Here is a 19904-nt window from a genome sequence, read left to right as displayed (position 1 = left end):
TTTTTCAGACACATATATTTTTGTAAATTATTTTAAATTTTTATTTTTTCATGGTTCCATATATTTATAGCAGTATTAAAGTAATCCAAAATGTATACATAATGCATGAGTATATTACCATTGTGAAAGATTCCAAGAATGTGATGAAAAAAATTGCTCCACTCAATCTCCCATGTATGGCCAATTTCATTTTTCCTCCAAAGAAGCTTTTATCAGTTCTGTGCCCATCCTTTTATTTTGTCTATGAATTTAGATGCATATATGAACATGAGACATATGCAGTTTTGTTATATGGGGGTTTATGCATAAATGTATGGTATAAATTGCACTGTAGAAGTTTTTAATTTACTGACATCATAGAGACCATTCTATAGCAGTGATTTCAAATACACCTAAGATAAGTTATAGGTTATTTCCATTTTTTCATACAGATAAAAATGTTTCAATAAAGTTTGCATGCATCCTTATACTCCAGGGTAAGGATTATATGGAGAGATTGCCATGTAACTGGAAATATAATGTGTGTGTGTGCTTATATTCTCCAGAAGAACTTTATTACATGGGTACCACTCCTGACAGTGTAAGATAATAAATGTCTCATCAGCTTCATGAAAATTGGATATTTTAATTTTTGAACTTTGTACTCTGTCAGAATCAGATAGCAAATTCACCTGACAAAAATGTTTTCTCTCTCAACCATTTTCCCTTCAACATTAGCTAGATGCTATTACTTGCTCTCTGGAATTTAATGGTGCAGGGAAGATATGAAGCTGATCAAATTCTTATTCTTTCTTAAGCAACCTGATTTTTCTACCCAGATACATTTTTCTTTTTTCTCAAAATTGAAAACTAGCACCAGAATATGTTATACACGAGTTTCAATTCATTAATCATTTTTTGTATTCAGCAGTTGAAGACTGTGTTCTTCTGTTGCACCACCAATTACTGTATTATTTCTTTTGTTTCTTTTTCAGGAAAATGGATTTTCTCTGGGAAAGCAGGTGTTCACGCTCTTGTCTTCAAATCTACCTTCTGTTTCTTTGATATTGTTGCTTCTCACCACTTCTCTTCACCACTGATTGCTTTCCAGCAGTGTTAAATCTCTTCTTTCCTGATTGGGCTCTAAATTTTATTATTACATTTTTATATCTCTTGCCATTTTTCCCTCTTGCAGTTACTTTCCTCTTTATCTGAGCCCATAGTCCATAAAGTCCTTTGCCATATAAGCTAATTTTCCTCACATCTCAACTTTTTTTCTTCTTACAATCTACATTTTCCTTATTTTCCTTAGGAACAACCAATGTTTTCTTTCTAAAAATTGTCTTTTATAACATGTAGCACAGCTTTTAAAAAGTAGGGTTATCTTCTGCATCTTCAGGTTAATATAATACTCTCCTTCCCCGATGTAATAAATCTTTTTTTTAGGCTCAACTTTTTTGGTTTATTTTATTTAAAAAAATTATTAATTGTTATGGGTGCATATTTGCATAATATCACAGTGTACACGTGATGCTTTGATACAAGTGCACAGTGTGTATTAGTCAAATCAGATCAATCAGTGTATCCATCATCTCAGGTATCTGTCATTTCCCTGTTCTGGAAACATTCCAATTCTACTCTTTTAGTTATTTTACAGTATGCCTTATCTTATTGTTGATTATAGTGACTTCGTTATACTATGAAATATTGTTCATTCTATCTATCTAACTATATTTTTGCACCCATTAGCCATTCACACTTTATCCCCACCTTCCACTGCCCTTCCCAGTCTCTGGTAGCTACCATTCTACTCTCTGTCTACATAAAATCACTTGTTTTAATATTGAGCTCCAACATATGAGTGAGAATATGCAAGACTTGTTCTGGGCTTAGTTTACTTCACTTAACACAATGTTCACTAGTTGCATCCATGTTGTTGCAAATGGCAGGATTTCATTCTCTTTGTAGCTATATAATATTCCATTGTTTATATGTACCACATTTATTTACCCATTCATCTGTTGATGGGCACTTAGGATGATTCTGAATCTTGGCTATTGTGAATAGTGCTGCAACAAACATGAAATTACAGGTATCTTTTTGATATACTGAACTGCCTTCTTTTGGATTTAGATATATATACTTTTTTCTAGGATGAGTTTGCAAATTTAATTGTCAGACCTTGTATGACAGCAGCTCTGATGGCCATTCCAGAAATAAAGTTCCAAAATTACTTTGAAGGGTAGACTAGGCACTGGCATTGGTGCATACCTTCTCAAAGGGACTAATTTGAATGTGACCTTAGTGATATTAGCAATGAGGTATGTAGCACTTTTTCTAGGATGAGTTTGTGAACTTAACTATCCAACCTCATGTATTCTAGTTATTAATTCATCGTCACATAGATACTTTGCAAATATTTCCTTTTTTTTTTGTGGTTTTTGGCCAGAGCTGGGCTTGAACCCGCCACCTCCGGCATATGGGACCGGCACCCTACCCCTTTGAGCCACAGATTCTGCCCCTTTGCAAATATTTCTTCCCATGCTGTAGGTTGTCTCTGTACTTTGTTGATTGTTTCCTTTGCTGTACAGAGCCTTTTTAGTTTGATGTAATCTCACTTGTCCAATTTTGCTTTGGTTGCCTGTGCTTTGGCGGTTTTACTCAAAAGGCCTTGCACAGGCCAATATCCTGAAGCATTTCTCCAATATTTTATGTTAGTAGTTTCATGTCTTAGATTTAAGTCTTTAATACAACTTGAAAAAACTTTTGTAATTATGAGAGATAAGGGTCTAGTTTCATTCTTCTGCATAAGGATATCCAGTTTTTCCAGCACCATTCATTAAAGAGACTGTCATTTCTCCATTGTATGTTCTCGACGACTTTGTCAAAGATAAATTCACTATAGATGTATGGATTTATTTCTGCAATTTCTATTGTGTTCCACTAGTCTATGTCTTTACCTTCACACCAGTACCAGGCTATTTGGGTTACTACATCTCTGTAGTACAACTTGAAGTCAGGTAATGTGATTCCTCTAGTTTTGATTTTTTTGTTCAGTATGGCTTTGGCTATTTGGAGTCTCCTGTGATTCCATATAAATTTTAGGATTATTATTTTCTATTTCTGCTAAGAATGTTATTGGTATTTTGATAGGGATTGCATTGAATCTGTAGATTGCTTTGGGTAGTCTTAATATTTTAACAATATTGATTCATCAAATCCATGAGCATAGGCAATCTTTGCATTATTTTGTGTACCCTTTTCAATTTCTTTCATTAATGTTTGATAGTTTTCTTTCTAGAGAACGTTCACTTCTTTCACTAAGTATATTCCTGGGTATTTTAATTTTATTTATAGCTATTGGAGATGGAATTACTTTCTTGGTTTCCTTTTCAGATTGTTTACTGTTGGCATATAGAAATGCTACTGATTTTGGGGCGGCGCCTGTGGCTCAGTGAGTAGGGCACCGGCCCCATATACCGAGGGTGGCAGGTTCAAACCCGGCCCCAGCCGAACTGCAACAAAAAAATAGCCGTGCGTTGTGGTGGGCGCCTGTAGTCCCAGCTGCTTGGGAGGCTGAGGCAAGAGAATCGCATAGGCCCAGGAGCTAGAGGTTGCTGTGAGCTGTGTGACGCCACAGCACTCTACTGAGGGCAATAAGTGAGACTCTGTCTCTACAACAACAAAAAAAAATGCTACTGATTTTTATATGTTGATTCTGTGTCCTGCAACTTTACTGAATTTATTTATAAATTCTAATATTTTTTTTGTGGGGTCCTTAGGTTTCTATAGACATAAGATCATATCATCTGCAACAAAAGGATAATTTGAGTTCTTCTTTTCTAACTTGGATGTCCTTTACTTCTTTCTCTTGTCTGATTGCTCTAGCTAAAACACACAATACTATGTTAAGAACAGTAGTGACAGCATCCTTGTCTTGTTCCAGATCTTAGATAAAATGGGTGGGATGGGGCTGAGGGGTGGACCTCCAGGTGTTGCTCCTAGGCCAGAGGCAGCTTCCATTTAGGAAGTCAAATTGTTCCTGCCCAAGTATCATTCCCACCCTCCACCCAATTTAAAAGAGCCAGGTTTTTCTGCCAATGTTCTGGCTGTAACGTATTTGAACTGTTACAGCTCTCCCCCATGGCTGGGGGCAGGAAAATTCGCAGGCCATTCAGCTATTCCAATCCAGGTTTCTGCCCTGTGCCTGCACATTCCATGTGCAAAGAAATTCAAAGAGCCATGGTTGTCACCAGAGTCCTGGCTACAGTAGAGTACAAACGTCTCAGCCCTTGTCCATGATTTTGCCCTCTGTCCTCTTCCTGGACTTTTCCAGGGTGGGTCACCCGAGGCTAGCCCTGTCTCTTTTCAAGTCTGAAGAGGGGACCTGGGGGATGACCAGCCAGAAGGGGCCCACCAGACACAGATGCCAACAGAGCCACTCCAGATGGTGGGGAGAGTTCCCTTCTAGGAAGAGGGAGACCCAAGAGGGACTCCATTTCAACAAGGTCAGTGCAGCCAAGTCAGCATAACCTCCAGCAGTGGGATTGGCATGTATTCAGTTCACTAGGCCACACACAATGCAGAAGTCCCTCAGAGTTTCTGCCAGACATGTTTTTAGTTGGGGGGGGGGAACAGCCCATCTCCCTGATGCCCCTGCCCAGCCAAATATCTGGCCACTTATGGTGACAGAAAAAGTGGCCTCTGTAACCCTTGCTTTCATGGTCAGCCACTTTGGGAACTGTATATGTTTCAAATCTCCTTTGCTTTTCTAATGCCTGGGGATGGGAATCTCCCACCAGGATTTCTCATCCTGGCTAGCATTCCCGCTCACCCAGGTGTTGGGAAGCTGTCCTATGCAGGAGGTAATCTATCAGGCAAACAAGGAAAGGGAGGGATGGGCCATTGTGGGCAATGCATCTGGAGCCAAAATTTGTTCACTGTTCTGCCAGCCAGGATGAGCACCCAGAGGTAGAAATTCTGAGGTGTGTAGGAAAATTGGGACTCCATGGCACTCTCACATCAAGTGAGTGATCTCATGTTTGCTGCTCATGGTGAGTCTGCAGATAGCCCTCCCTAGATGGGGAAGGAACCTCCTTACCCTTCCACTCTGCACCAAACTTCCTCAGTCTGGACTGCTCCATAATTTTCCTCTATTCTCTTCCTTCCTCTCTCTCATCTTCATTCTTGCAGTTTTGTCTCAGTGGAGATTCTGAGCACCTTGATTTCTTTTCCTTGTCCTCAATTCCACAATTGCAACTACTCTGAGTCCTCTTCAGTCCAGTGTTTCTCCTGGATGGGGACTTCTCATGAAAGCCGCTTCTAGTCAGCCATCTTTGTCCCCTCCTTTTGTTGTATTTTTATTTTTTTATTTCAATTTCATTTATTTCTTCTCTGATTTTTATTACTTATTTTCTTCTTTGTTCTTCTATCTCCTATGTAACCAATTTCCTGTACTAGATACCTCCTTTTTAAGAGCCAAGAGGTATTCTGTTTCTAGAGATAGAACTAACCCATTGGATTTTTCAGACTATTTCTTTTGTTCAGCAGAATTCTTTTCTACCATCTGGGAGTTATTAATTTCCAGTGTTACTGCAACCTTACATGCGTCTATATGGCTTTTCTTTATCAATATTTCAGTAAAGAAAGTACAGGATGGAAAATGAGATTCCATTAGCTAACAGCTACCACAATACACTTGTTCCTAGTTGCACAATTAAGTATAATTTAATTATATCCTAAGGCCATTGTTCTTTGCAAAATCTATCACAAATTATAAGATGAAAACCATTGAAAAACCAAACTTTAAGAGTCATAATTTTAGGTGCAGGATGTCATTTCCAAGGAAAAGGCAGTAGTTAAAAACAAGCATTCTGGAGACAAACCTGCCTACATTCAATGTGGCCTCCCCCGCTAGATGGTAAATGCCACTTGAGGAGAGCCCCTGCCATATTTCTGCTAATATTACTAACAGGTTAGCATACTCTTGATTATATTTTTAAAAGTTTTAGGATGGAAAAAATAGTGGACTAGAATTAGCCTGCCAGCACACTAATCTCAAGGAAAGAGGTGCAAAATGCAGGCAGTTGCCTACTTATGGATAGTTCATCTGTGAACCAACACTGTGAAATCACAAAGAAGAAACATAGGGCACTTGATGTGAGGGGGGAAAAGGTGATGAGGTGATATTTATAACAACATCAAAGAATGTGCAGGGAAGAATAGGAGGGTAGAGCTCTAGGGCATCGTGCTCAATCTGCTGGCACTCTGTGAATTGTAAGATGGTTTTCTTCACTGCCACACACCTCTACCTGGTTGGACTGTGTATCTGACTGGAGTCTTTTCAACCATTACACCACACAACAGATGCAGTGTGGATTGGACAGCAGCTAAAGCCATCCTGAGTTCTCAGGTACATAGTTCCAGAATCACACCAGGCTACAGAGGAAGTGGACTAACTGATGCTTCCCTGACACATATCTTGAGACTGAAAACTAAGCACTTCTCCCCTACAGTGAAATAGAATCTGAGCCCAGGAATTGAGTCTGGTGCTGCGGCTCCAACCTTAGAGACTTTGAATGACTGCTTTGTCAGGTGCTGCATAGTGTTGGGAAAATTCTGTGGTCCCTAGGTCGCTGAAATTAACTTGTGTCCTGACTTGGCATCTGCACATTCTTTAAGCTGCAGAGGATCAAGCCACTTATTCAATTTGATACCACCCTCCAGGCCCCAAGTGCTATCTGCCTGCTTAGCCCTGACCTTCCAGGTCAAAGCAGCACCAATGCTGGTACATCCCTGCTTCTTGCTCAGAGAATTGCTCAGAAGCCTCAGGCTCCTCCTCAGTCCTGGCTCTGAGGCACTCATGCTGGTGCCTATGTTTCTGCCTTTGTGCTTTGATAGCTCCTACTAGTCCCAAATCACCATTGACAAGACTCCAGCACTGCACTTAGGTTCCAAAACACCACCCCCAAATTTCTACTACCCCATCAGGGCCAGAGGAATAGCCCCAAAATCCAATGTCCTGCCAGGGATCCCACAGCTTTGAGCCACCAGAACACTGTGGTCTGGTATGAGCAAACATCCACAGCCAGGAACCTATGGCAACTGTTTAAATAGGCCCACATAGCTGCTTCTGCCACCTCTGTGGGAAGATCCTAGATAGAATAATCCACACAACATCAGCCTCAGTGAAAATCATCCTGCCCAGCTTCTAACTGGAACATCCTATAACTATTTGGTGAATAACCCAATACCCAACACAAACAGCATTCAGCATAGTCAGAAGAACTCAGAGATGAACATAAAAAATTAGAAAAAGCTGCATGATAGGTTTCTATTGTACATAACCATCCCCTGACACCTCAACATTCCAGAGGGAACATCTAGGGACATCCACTTACTCTGATAAAAACAGAAGAGTTCCCAGAATGGAAGAGGTGCCCTGCAAGCCTATTAGCCCTGAGCTGAAGAAAGACATACTGCATAAGAAGATACCAGTAACAAACCATGGCAACATGAAAAATTAAAGCAGATCAATACCCCCAATGGATCACAATGGAGCTACAACAGTGAACTTCAAAAACAAGGAAATTGTTGAAATGGAATTCAGAATATGGATGGCAAATAAGATAAATGGAATTGAAGAGAAAGTAGAAAATCAACAACAATAACAAAAATTCCTCCCCCCAAATTTTAGGAAATTAGTGGAAAAGTCACCAAAGAACTAGATAACATAAGAAAAGATATATGTATAAGTGATGATGACCATCATCATTTAAGAACTTTTAAAACAAAGCAACAAGTTTCAGCAATATATTAAGCCAAAGAGAAGAAAGAATCTCAGAGCTTGAAGAGAAGGCTCTCAAACTCACCCACTCATTTAAAGAGATAGACAAGAGCACATCGTAACTTCTGAGGCAAGCTGCGACTCCAAGAAAACAAATTCCAAGTACAAAGCCCATCACCAAGAGGATGTGAGCTGCCTTCTCTAAGCAGGAGGCTCACTGTGTGCTCCCTGCAAAAAACCTCTTATTATAACCCAATAAAAGAGAAAATCTAAACACAAGGCCCCCTTCTTCAGGGATGTCCCACTTGTGAGCCTAGGCATCATCCTGCCCAGAATAAAATTGAGCAAATATTTTCCCCACAATTATGAACTCCCACTCCACCCTTCTCACCTTGCCTGGCAGGCTGAAGGCCTACCCTCTGCACAGCCCAGAGTGTTTAGCAATTCCCCCAAGAGGTCTGGGCATTATGGGGGCTACTGGATAGTAGTGTGGAAACAGTGACTTGAGTGGAAGTTGGAGGACATGGGGAGAGAGGGACACATGTGGGAGAGAGATGCACCATGCTGTGACAGTGCACAGTGGGTGGAGGCGCTGATGCCTTGGGTCAGACTTCGATGGTGCCCTTCCTTGATTCCATTGTTCACTGGAGGGAACCAGGTACCAGCACCTTTGGGTTGCCACTGGCAGTGTGTGGTGGGGGCAGAGGCAGAGGTGCTAACTCCCCTCTGACTTTGACAGGCACACCACCCTGACTCCATTGCTCACTGGAGGGAACTAGGCTGAAGCTCCTTGGGGTTTCCAGCAGCGGTGCATGGCCAGGGAGTGGAGGCACTGACTCCCCTGGACTGATTCTTTGGTGGGATGTACACCTCTGACTCCATGGCTCATTGGAGTGAACCAGACTCCAGCCCCTTAGGTTACTGGGACAGAACTGTCTTTGGATGCTCTCTGTTGAGTAGTGCTTGTACTTCCTGGGAAAATCAAATTAGAACTCTTGACCTGTGCTTTCAACTTGGAGACCCTCCAAGGTTGAGTGGTGGTTGTTTTATAGCGGGAAAGACTGATTCTCCTCCTCAAGCTGTTGCTGGTATGGGCAGGGCTCCAGAGTTGCTTGAATCTCTCCCCAGCTGAGATTTCATCCTAATAACACAAATCATTAGGATTGGATAGAGGCTGGCTGAATACAAGACAGAGTCAGCTTGTGCTATCACACCAAGCAGGTCCTCAGAGTCTATGGCTATAGCTCTGAAAGGGATCTTTGTAAAACTGTAGGGGAAAGGCCAAAATCACTAGCCCCAGCTTGCTGGTAAAGGGATGGTCAACTCCACTTCGTGGGGCCCCAAATCCAATATCACACAGCCAGTTTTATTAGCCAAATTTCAGAAAATAATCATGGGGTGGAACCAGCAGAAGAACACTGGCAACATGAATTATCAGAGTAGATCAACTCCCCCAAGGAATGACAAAGGAGATACAACAGAAGATGCCATTCATAGACAAATGGCTGAATTGTCAGAAATAGAATTCAGAATATGGATGGCAGATAAAATGAATAGAATGGAGGAAAAAGTGGAAATAGAAATCCAAAGAGTTGTGGAAAAGTTGTTTCAAGAAATTAATGAATTCAAAAACAAAATCATCAAGGATAAGAACATGATCAGAAAAGAGATAGCAGAGCTCAAGGAAATGAAAAAGTTATTTGAGGAGCTTCAAAATACAGTAGAATCCCTCAGTAATAGAGTTCAGCAGGCAGTAGAAAGGATCTCTGAAATTGAAGACAAGGCTCTTGAATGATCCCAAGCACTCAAAGAGGAAGAGAAATGGAAAGCAAAAACAGATCATTCTCTGAGAGAGTCGTGAAAATATCAAACATCTGACTTATAGGAATTCCTAGAGAAGAGGATGGTCCTAAAGGCACAGATGCTCTACTTCAAGATATTATGGAGGAAAATTTCTCAAGCATTGCAAGTGATAGAGAAATTCAGATAGTAGACAGTTTCAGAACCCCAGCAAATCCAAATAAAGCATCTCCTAGACACATTGTAAGTAAAAAACAATTTACAAAAAAACAATTTTCAGCTTAGGATCCTGTATCCAGCTAAACTGAGTTTCATTTGTGATGAAGAAATCTAATGCTTTACTGATATACATATGTTGAGGAAATTTGCCATAACTAGGCCAGCTCTTGAGGAAATACTCAAACCCATTTTCCATAATGACCAGCACAATGGTCTACTACCAAAGTAAACTCACCCAGAATTTATAAAACAAAATATAACTCCCACAATGGTGAAAGTATTAAAAATATTCACTAGCCTTTGATAATCAATTCTTTCAATTAATGGGAATGGCTTAAACTGCCCTCTAAAGAGGCACAGTTTGGCTGACTATATAAAAACAAACAAACAAAAAAAAAAAACAAAAAAACCTCAGGCCAGGTATTTGTTGACTTTTTTTTTTTTTTTTTTTTTGGTATCTGTTGACTTTAAGAGACTCATTTTTCCTCAAAGGATAAAAAAAAGACTCAGGGTGAGGGGATGGACAATAATACATGCAAATGGAAAGCAGAAAAAAGCAGGAGTTGCAATTTTATTTGGCAGTACAATAAGATTTAAACCAGCAAAGATAAGCAAAGGATGGACACTGCATATTTGTCAAGGGAAATACTGAATATGAAGAGATTTTGATAATTAACATTGATGTGCCCTACCTAAATGCTCCTCAATTTATAAAGAAAACCCCATTGGATATGAACAATTTGATATCTTCCTGCACTATAATAGTTGGAGATTTTAATGCCCCTTTTGCAGTTTTGGATAGATCCTACAAGAAAAAAACTAAACAAATAAATAATAAACTTGACCTTAGAACAAGTGGACTTAACAGACATCTGTAGAATGTTTCCTCCAAATAAAACTGAATACACATTCTTCTCATCAGCCCATGGATCATCTCCAAAATTTATCATATCTTAGGGCACAAGTCTAATCTCAACAAATTTAAAAGAATATAAATGATTCTTTGTATCATCTTGAACCATCATGGAATAAGTTGATCTCAACAGAAACAGAAATCTTCATACTCAAAGTCATGGAAACTAAACATCCTTAGGCTGAAAGATAGCTGGGTCAAAGACAAGATTAAGAAGGAAATCACCAAACTGTTGGAAGAAAATGATACTGATGACACAAATTATCAAAACCTGTGGGATACTGCAAAAGCAGTCCTAAGTGGAAATTTTATAGCATTAGAAACCTTCATCAAGAAAATGGAAAGAGATCAACAACCTAATGGATACATCTCAAGGTATTAGAAAAGGAAGAACAATCCAACCCCAAATCCAGCAGAAGAAAAAAAAAAAAAACAGAATTAGAGCAGAATTAAATGAAATTTAAAACAAAAGAATCATTCAGAAGATCAATGAAACAAAAAGTTAGTTCTTTGAAAAGATTAATCAAATTGATAAACTTTTGGCTAGCCTAACAATTTAGGCTGCTTCCATGACATGGCTATTGTGAATTGAGCTGCAATAAACATTCTGGGGCAAATGTCTTTGTTTTCCTTTGTGTCGAATCATCACATTGTACCCCATAAATGTATATAGTTATGATTTAATAAAAATTAAGTTAAAAAAATCTGTGGGATTAAACAAAGGGAATCTATGGAAAAAATTCATGCCTTTAAATGTCCACATCCAAAAGTCAGAAAGGTGACAAATTAACAACCAAATGTCACATGTCAAGGAACAGGCAAATGGTGAGCAAACAAAACCCAAGGCCAGAAGAAAAAAACCAAATAACAAAGTTATTTGTTTAAAAAAGTGAGAAATAAAATAAATGGAAAATTAAAAACTAATACAAAAGGCCAGAGGAAAAAAAAGTTGGTTCTTAGAAAAGATAAATACAATTTATTGACTTCTTGCTAGATGAACAAGGAATAGAAGAGAAAGGGCCCAAATAACCTCAATCAGAAATGAAAGAGGAGATATTACAACTGATAGAAAAGAAATGGAAAACATTATCTGTAAATAGTATGAAAATCTCTAGCATATAAATTAGTAATTATAGAGGAAATGGACCAATTTCTGAAAACACATAACCTCCACACACTCAATCGGGAAGGAATAGAACTTCTGATCAGGACAATAAATGAGCAGTGACATTTAAGTAGTAATGAAAAGTTTTTCAACAAAAGAAGCTGCAGACCATAGGATTCACATCTGAATTCTACTAAATCTATAAAGAAGAACTGGTACCTATAATGCAGAAATTATTACATAGCACTGAGAAGGAGAGAGTCTTCCCCAACTCATTCTACAAAGCCAGTATCACCTGGATACCAAAGCCAGGTATGGACACACACACATAAAAAGAAAATGACAGATCAGTATCCCTTGTAAATAAAGATGCAAAATTTCTCAATATAATACTAGAAAACCAAATTCAATAGCACATGAAAAACAAATCTTCTTACTTTTATTACTAGTTCTTTAGATGAGGACAAAAAAAAAAAAAATCTACCAGGACCAAGTGGACTTCATCCTAGAGATACAAGGGTGGTTCAATATACATAAATCAATAAACGTGATTCACCACATAAACAAAAGCAAAACCAAAGATATATACTCATGGCAATAGATGCAGGAAAGACATTTGACTAAATCCAGCACCATTTTATAATAAACCCTTCAATAAACTAGACATACTAGGGACATACCTCAGAATTAGAAAAGCCATATATGACAAACCCTCAGCCAACATCATAGTGAATGCATTCTGAAAGCATTCTCTCTAGGAACTGGAACAAAACAATGATGCCCATTGTCACCACTCCTATTCAACATAAAGCTGGAAAACCTAGCCAGGGTACTCATATGAGAGAAGAGTATAAAGCATATCTAAATAGGGAAAGATGAGGTCAAACTATCATTCCTTGCTAATTATATGATCTTGTATCTAGAAAATACCAAAGATTTCACCAAGAGTTTCCTGGAATTGATAAATAAATTCAGGAAAGTCCCAAGATACAAAATCAATGTACCTAAATCAGTAGCATTTCTATATACTAATAATAGTCGAGCTGAGAGTCAAATTGAAGACTCAATACCATTCACAATAGCTACAAAGAAAATAAAATGCTTAGGAATATACTTAACCAAGGAGGTGAAATATCTCCATAGTTCTCCAAGGAGAACTATGAAAATTCATTTATTTATTTTTTAATTCAGTCTCTGTAGAGACCATCAAAAATTGCCAGTGATGACTATATCGCAAGTCGTCATGGCAGAGTATTGGGAAAAGTTTTCAATTAGCAATAATCATGCCTTGGATAAACCTCATTGGCTATGATACTGCCACTGCACAAAGCTAGAACTATAAAACTTTAAAGGAAAGAAATCATAGAAGATACAAAAAAATGGAGAAGCATATCATGCTCATGGATAGGTAGAATCAACGTTGTTAAAATGCCCATATCACCCAATGTGATTTACAAATTCAATGCAATCCCCATCAGATTACCAAAACCACACTTCACAAATCTAGATAAATAATTCTATACTTTGTTTTTACCCATAAAAAAGAACCTGAACACCAAGGTAACCTTAAACAAAATGAAATCTGGAGGCATCACATTTACCAGACTTGAAACTATATTACAAGGCTATAATACCCCAAACAGCTTGTTATTGAAACAAAAATGGAGACACAGACCAATGGAACAGGACAGAAATATCATATATAAAACCATATACCCACAACAAACTAATCTTTGGCAAAGCAAATAACAACATACAATGGAGAAAAGGAACTGTATTCAATAAATGGTGCTAGGAAAATTGGATAGCCACAAGGAGGATAAAATAGGACCCCTACCTCTCACCACTCAAAAAATTAATCCAAAATGTATAAATGACTGGGTGGTGCCTGTGGCTCAAAGGAATAGAGCGCCAGCCCCATATGCCAGAGGTGGCGGGTTCAAACCCAGACCCGGCCAAAAACTGCAAAAAAAAAAAAAAATTATAAATGACTTAGATCTAAGCATGAAAGCATAAGAATTCTAGAGGAAAATGTAGGAAAAACTTTTCTAGATATCAGTCTTGGCAAAGAATTTATGAAAAAGATGCCAATGAAAATCATGACAACAACAAAATTAATAAATTGCACTTGAGTAAATTAAAATAATTCTGCACAGCTAAGGAAACAATAAGCAGAGCAAATATGCAACCTACACAATGAGAGAAAATATTTGCAAGCTACACATTTTATAAAGGTCTAATAACAAGAATATACAAAGAATTCAAGCAAATCATCAAGAAAAAATTACACAACCCTATTAAAAATTGGGCAAAAGACATGAATAGAAGCTTCTTAAAAGAAGAAAAACAAATCTTTTAATAAATACAAGAAAAACTGCTCAATGTCACTAATAATCAGGGATATGCAAATTAAAACAATGAGATATCACCTTACTCCACTTAGAATGGCATTTATTAAAAAGTCCAAACCAACAGATACTGGCATGGATGCAGAGACAAAGGAATACTTATATTGTGTTGGAGGAACTGCAAATTAGTACACCCTCTGTGGAAAACAGTAGGGAGATTCCCCTAAGAACTAAAAGTAGATCTAGCATTTATTTGATCCAGCAATCTCACTACTTGGTATCTACCCAAAGGAAAAGAAGTAAATTTATCAAAAAGACACTAGCACTTGAATGTTTACTGTGACACAATTTCAAGTGTTCCTTGACTAGCGAATGGATTAATAAAATGTACGATATGTACACCAAGGAGTACCACTAAAGCCATAAAAAGATGAATTAATACCTTTTCGAAACAATCTGGATGGGACTGGTGCTCATTCTCCTAAGTGAAGTATCTCAAGAAAAGAAAAAAAAAACCCACAAATACCACATGTGCTTACTATTAAATTGGAATTAACCAATGAGCACACATGTCCATAAAGGGAAGTAAAACTCAGTGGAAATCAGCCACAAATCAAACCTAATGGGTACTATGAATGCTATTTACATGATGAGCTCACCTACAGCCATGACTCAAGCATTACAAAAATGACCCATGTAACCTAAAACATTTGTATGTCGTTAATATTTTGTAATTTAAAAAAGTTTTTATAACCTGGAAAATTATTTACATGTTTTACTAATCAAAGTCATAATTTTAGTTAAAAGCTAGTTTTATGATGTTTGTGTGGTATTGTGGACATTTTGCTATGAAGAATAATAACAGAGAGATCAAGAAACTTCCTAATAGCACAATATCTATAGGAATCAACACTGTAATCAAGCTTTGCCAAAAAATGTTGCTAGTTATTATACAATTTTGCATATTCTTTCTGAAGACATTTGGCATTTGGCATTGTGTCTACAGAGTTCAGAAATCCGTAAGACCACCCTGACACCTGAAACCAACTGCAGGTTTAGGGTACCTAAGAATGCCCTTGTGCTCAATAATTTGCTATAGAGCTCAAAATACTCACTGATACTAACAGTTACAGTTTATTACAGTGAAAGGACACAGATTAAAATCTGTCATGGGAAGAGATAGGTGAGTCAAATTCCATGAAAGTTCCAAATGTGAAGCTTCCAGTGTCAATAAGCAGTGATTATTTTTCTTGGCAATAATGTGTGACAATACACACAGAATATTGCCAACCAGGGAAGCTCACCTGACCCTTGGTATTCAGAGTTTTCTTGGATCCCAATCATGTAGACATATTTGACTACTGACACATAGCTACTCTTTAATCTCCAGGCCCTCTGGAGGTAAGGTTATACTTCATTATCCAAAGCCCCCACCACAAATCATATCATTTGCCTATGCAGTATGGCCCAAGGTCCGCAGGTAAACAATGACATGCTTATCAAGCAGCATATTCCAAGGCCTCAAAGATTAGAAGCTGAGGTCAAAGGCTTTGGGTAAGGTTAATTCATTATTACATGATTTTAATACATCCAGAATTAATTTTGAGTTTAAAATTTTTTTTATAGAAATGAGACCATTTTCTTACAAGGGTATATGTGAAACTTGGTAAATGGTCTGTGAAGCTAGTGAATGATGCCCCATGATTATATCAATGTACACAGCTATGATTTAATAAAAAAAAAAAACAGAAATGAGACCATTTAAACTCATTGGGTTTTAGAAATCAGCTTATGAGAAGGGGATTAGTAGGCTCTACAGTATGAACCCATGGATGGCTTATGCCTGTAGTCGACACAAATATCCCAGCACATTAATGTTAAATTTCCAATATGGCTTTGTGCCTCATTGAAATGCAAATGATAATAAGTGATTTCTGATTGGAGTCTCTTGTCTAACATGTGAGTTTCCTCTCCTAGGAACAGTGAAATAAATATTAGAAAAAAATAAATATAGGTAATAGGGAATTCAACCATGAACTCTTCCACAAATCTCATATAAATACTGTAAGAAAAAAATAAAATCCTGTAAGAATAAATTAGAGGTTAAGTGATTGCTGTATACTTAAATTTTATTTTGCTTATCAGATAGTTTCATGAAGTATGATTTCATTTGAAAGACAGAGAAAAAGTGCAAAGCAATTTAATTTAGAACCTGGCAGTCTCATTAGATCCTTAATCCTGTAATGAAAATGCTGCTACTAGAAAAATTTTCATGAACATTCTGGAAGGGATTCATTGGCACTTTCCAAGGTTGAACAGAGTAGTCATTCCTGCCTTTTGTTAGAAGTTCAGATCAATGTCTATATCTATCTATCTATCTATCCATCCATCCCTATAATCTCCTTACAATGTATTGGAAGAGGTATAAATATCCAACATACTCATATATTAAAGGTATGTTTCCAGAAGAGCAAAAGGAAGCCTTATTAATAATTTAATTGAAGCTCACAATTCAAATGGACAGAATCCCTTTTGGTCTACACTTGGTTTCTTGGTGTCTTCTATATTCTCTTTCACAAATTGAGAATGATAAAATTACAGAATAATGGACTCCTGGAATGGTATGATTTGTTAAAGGACAAAGGCAACTTACTTTTAATTTTTTCAATTATTTTCTTTCACTTTCCTTCTTTCTTTCTTTCTTTCTTTCTTTATTTTTTATTGTTAAATCATAGCTGTGTACATTAGCGCAATCAAGGGGTACAATGTGCTGGTTTCATATACAATCTGAAATATTCTCATAAAACTCTTCAACGTAGCCTTCATGGCATTTTCTTAGTTATTGTATGTAGACATTTGTATTCTGCCTTTAGTAAGTTTCACCTGTACCCATTCTAAGATGCACCGTAGGTGTGGCCCCACCCATTACTCTCCCTCCACCCTAATCTCCCCCCTCCCTTCCCCTTCCTTGGCCCTTTCCTCATAGTCTTGTGCTATGGTTGGGTTATAGCCTTCATGTGAAAGCTATAATTTAACTTCATAGTAGGGCTGAGTACATTGGATACTTTTTCTTCCATTCCTGAGAAGAATATGTTCCAGCTCCCTCCATGTAAACTTGAAAGAGGTAAAGTCTCCATCTTTCTTTAAGGCTGCATAATATTCCATGGTCTACATGTACCACAATTTGCTAGTCCATTCATGGGTTGATGGGCACTTGGGCTTCTTCCATGACTTAGCAATTATGAATTGGGCTGCAATAAACATTCTGGTACAGATGTCTTTGTTATATTATGATTTTTGGTCTTCTGGGTATAAACCTAGTAAAGGAATAATAGGATCGAATGGCAGGTCTATTTTTAGGTCTCTAAGTATTCTCCAAACGTCCTTCCAGAAGGAACGTATTAGTGTGCATTCCCACCAGCAGTGTAGAAGTGTGCCCTTTTCTCCACATCCAGGCCAACATCTCTGGTTTTGTGATTTTGTTATGTGGGCTACTCTTACTGGGGTTAGGTGATATCTCAAAGTAGTTTTGATGTACATTTCTCTGATGATTAAGGATGATGAGCTTTTTTTCATGTGTTTGTAGATCGTGCATCTGTTTTCTTTAGAGAAGTTTCTCTATCCCTTGTCCACCCTGAGATGGGATAACTTGTTCTTTTCTTGCTTATACATTTGAGTTCTCTGTGGATTCTGGTTATTAGACCTTTATCAGAGGTATAACATGCAAATATCTTCTCCCATTCTGAGGGCTGTCTGCTTGCTTTATTTACTATGTTCTTGGCTGTGCACTTTCTTCAAGTATTTTTATAGTTTCATGTCTTAAGTTTAAATCTTTTATCCAGTGAGAGTCTATCTTAGTAAATGGTGAAAGGTGTGGGTCCACCAATACTAGAACAGAGTGCAGGGAAAACCCTTGAAGAAATCGGTCTGGGTGAGTATTTTATGAGGAGGATCCCCCAGGCAATTGAAGCAGCTTCAAAAATACACTACTGGGACTTGATCAAACTAAAAAGCTTCTGCACAGCCAAGAACACAGTAAGTAAAGCAAGCAGACAGACCTCAGAATGGGAGAAGACATTTGCAGGTTATGTCTCTGACAAAGGTTTAATAACCAGAATCCACAGAGAACTCAAACATACAAGCAAGAAAAGAACAAGTGATCCCATCGCAGGCTGGGCAAGGGACTTGAAGAGAAACTTCTCTGAAGAAGACAGGCACATGGCCTACAGACATATGAAAAAATGCTCATCATCTTTAATCATCAGAGAAATGCAAATCAAAACTACTTTGAGATATAATCTAACTCCAGTAAGATTGGCCCATATCACAAAATCCCAAGACCAGAGATGTTGGCGAAGATGTGGAGAAAAGGGAATACTTCTACACTGCTGATGGGAATGCAAATTAATACATTCCTTTTGGAAAAGAGATCTAAAAATAGATCTGCCATTCAATCCTGTAATTCCTCTACTAGGCATATACCCAGAAGACCAAAAATCACATCATAACAAAGATATTTGTACTAGAGTGTTTATTGCAGCCCAATTCATACTTGTAAGTCATGGAAAAAGCCCAAGTGCCCATCAATCCACAAATAGATTAATAAATTGTGGTATATGTACACCATGGAATATTATGGAGCCTTAAAGATATTTGTACCGGAATGTTTGTTTATTGCAGCCCAATTCATAATTTCTAAGTCATGGAAAAAGCCCAAGTGCCCATCGATCCACGAATGGATTAATAAATTGTGGTATATGTACACCATGGAATGTTATGCAGCCTTAAAGAAAGATGGAGACTTTACCTCTTTCATGTTTACATGGATGGAGCTGTAACATATTCTTCTTAGTAAAGTATCTCAAGAATGGAAGAAAAAGTATCCAATGTACTCAGCCCTACTAATTTATGGATTTCACATGAAAGCTGTAACCCAGTTATAACCTAAGTATATGGGGAAAGGGGAGAGGGAGGGGAGGGAGGGTAAGGTGGGCAGAGGGAGGGTGATTGGTGGGATTACACCTGCTGTGCATCTTACAAGGGTATACATGAAACTTAGTAAATGTAGAAAGTAAATGTCTTAACATAATAACTAAGAAAATGCCAGGAAGGCTATGTTAACCAGTGTGATGAAAATATGTCAAATGGTCTATAAAACCAGTGTATGATGCCCCATGATCACATTAGAGTACACAGCTATGATTTAATAAAAAAGAAAGAAAGGAAGGAAGGAAGGAAGGAAGGAAGGAAGGAAGGAAGGAAGGAAGGAAGGAAGGAAGGAAGGAAGGAAGGAAGGAAGGAAGGAAGAAAGAAAGAAAGAAAGGAAGGAAGAGAAAGGTGTGGGTCCAGTTTCAATCTTCTACAGGTTGCCAGCCAGTTCACCCAGCACCATTTGTTAAATAGGGAATCAAATGATAATTTTTTCAATTATTGAACTCAAGCAGAGCTTCCCTCTATTCTCCACCCTCCAAATACCACAGGCACATAATTCACTGAATCCACAGGGAAGTGAAGGCTATCGATTAAGGTGAAGGGGTTCAGGGAACTCTGTTTCCCTCTCCACTTCAGAAATAATGATAGTCTGAAGGAAGATCCCTCAGATGATCTTTTTCCACACTTCCAGAAACTCATGTGATAGCTTGTGGCCAATTAGATAGCTTTGCTCTTTGCCCTTTTTTTTTTTGAGACAGAGTCTCAAGCTGTCGCCCTGGGTAGGGTGCCATGGCATCACAGCTCACAGCAACCTCAAACTCT

General features: G+C 38.0%; 1 non-coding gene across 1 annotated transcript; it reads right to left on the bottom strand.

Annotated features, from left to right (window-relative positions):
- Window positions 1-12993: 12993 nt before the first annotated feature.
- LOC128578586 (U4 spliceosomal RNA) lies at window positions 12994-13134 on the bottom strand. The gene has a single exon (XR_008377738.1). It is a non-coding gene; the product is annotated as a U4 spliceosomal RNA (small nuclear RNA).
- Window positions 13135-19904: the final 6770 nt, after the last annotated feature.

This window comes from Nycticebus coucang, chromosome X (genome assembly GCF_027406575.1).
Source record: "Nycticebus coucang isolate mNycCou1 chromosome X, mNycCou1.pri, whole genome shotgun sequence".
Classification (NCBI taxonomy): domain Eukaryota; kingdom Metazoa; phylum Chordata; class Mammalia; order Primates; family Lorisidae; genus Nycticebus; species Nycticebus coucang.
This window is presented reverse-complemented; position numbering and strand designations above follow the sequence as displayed.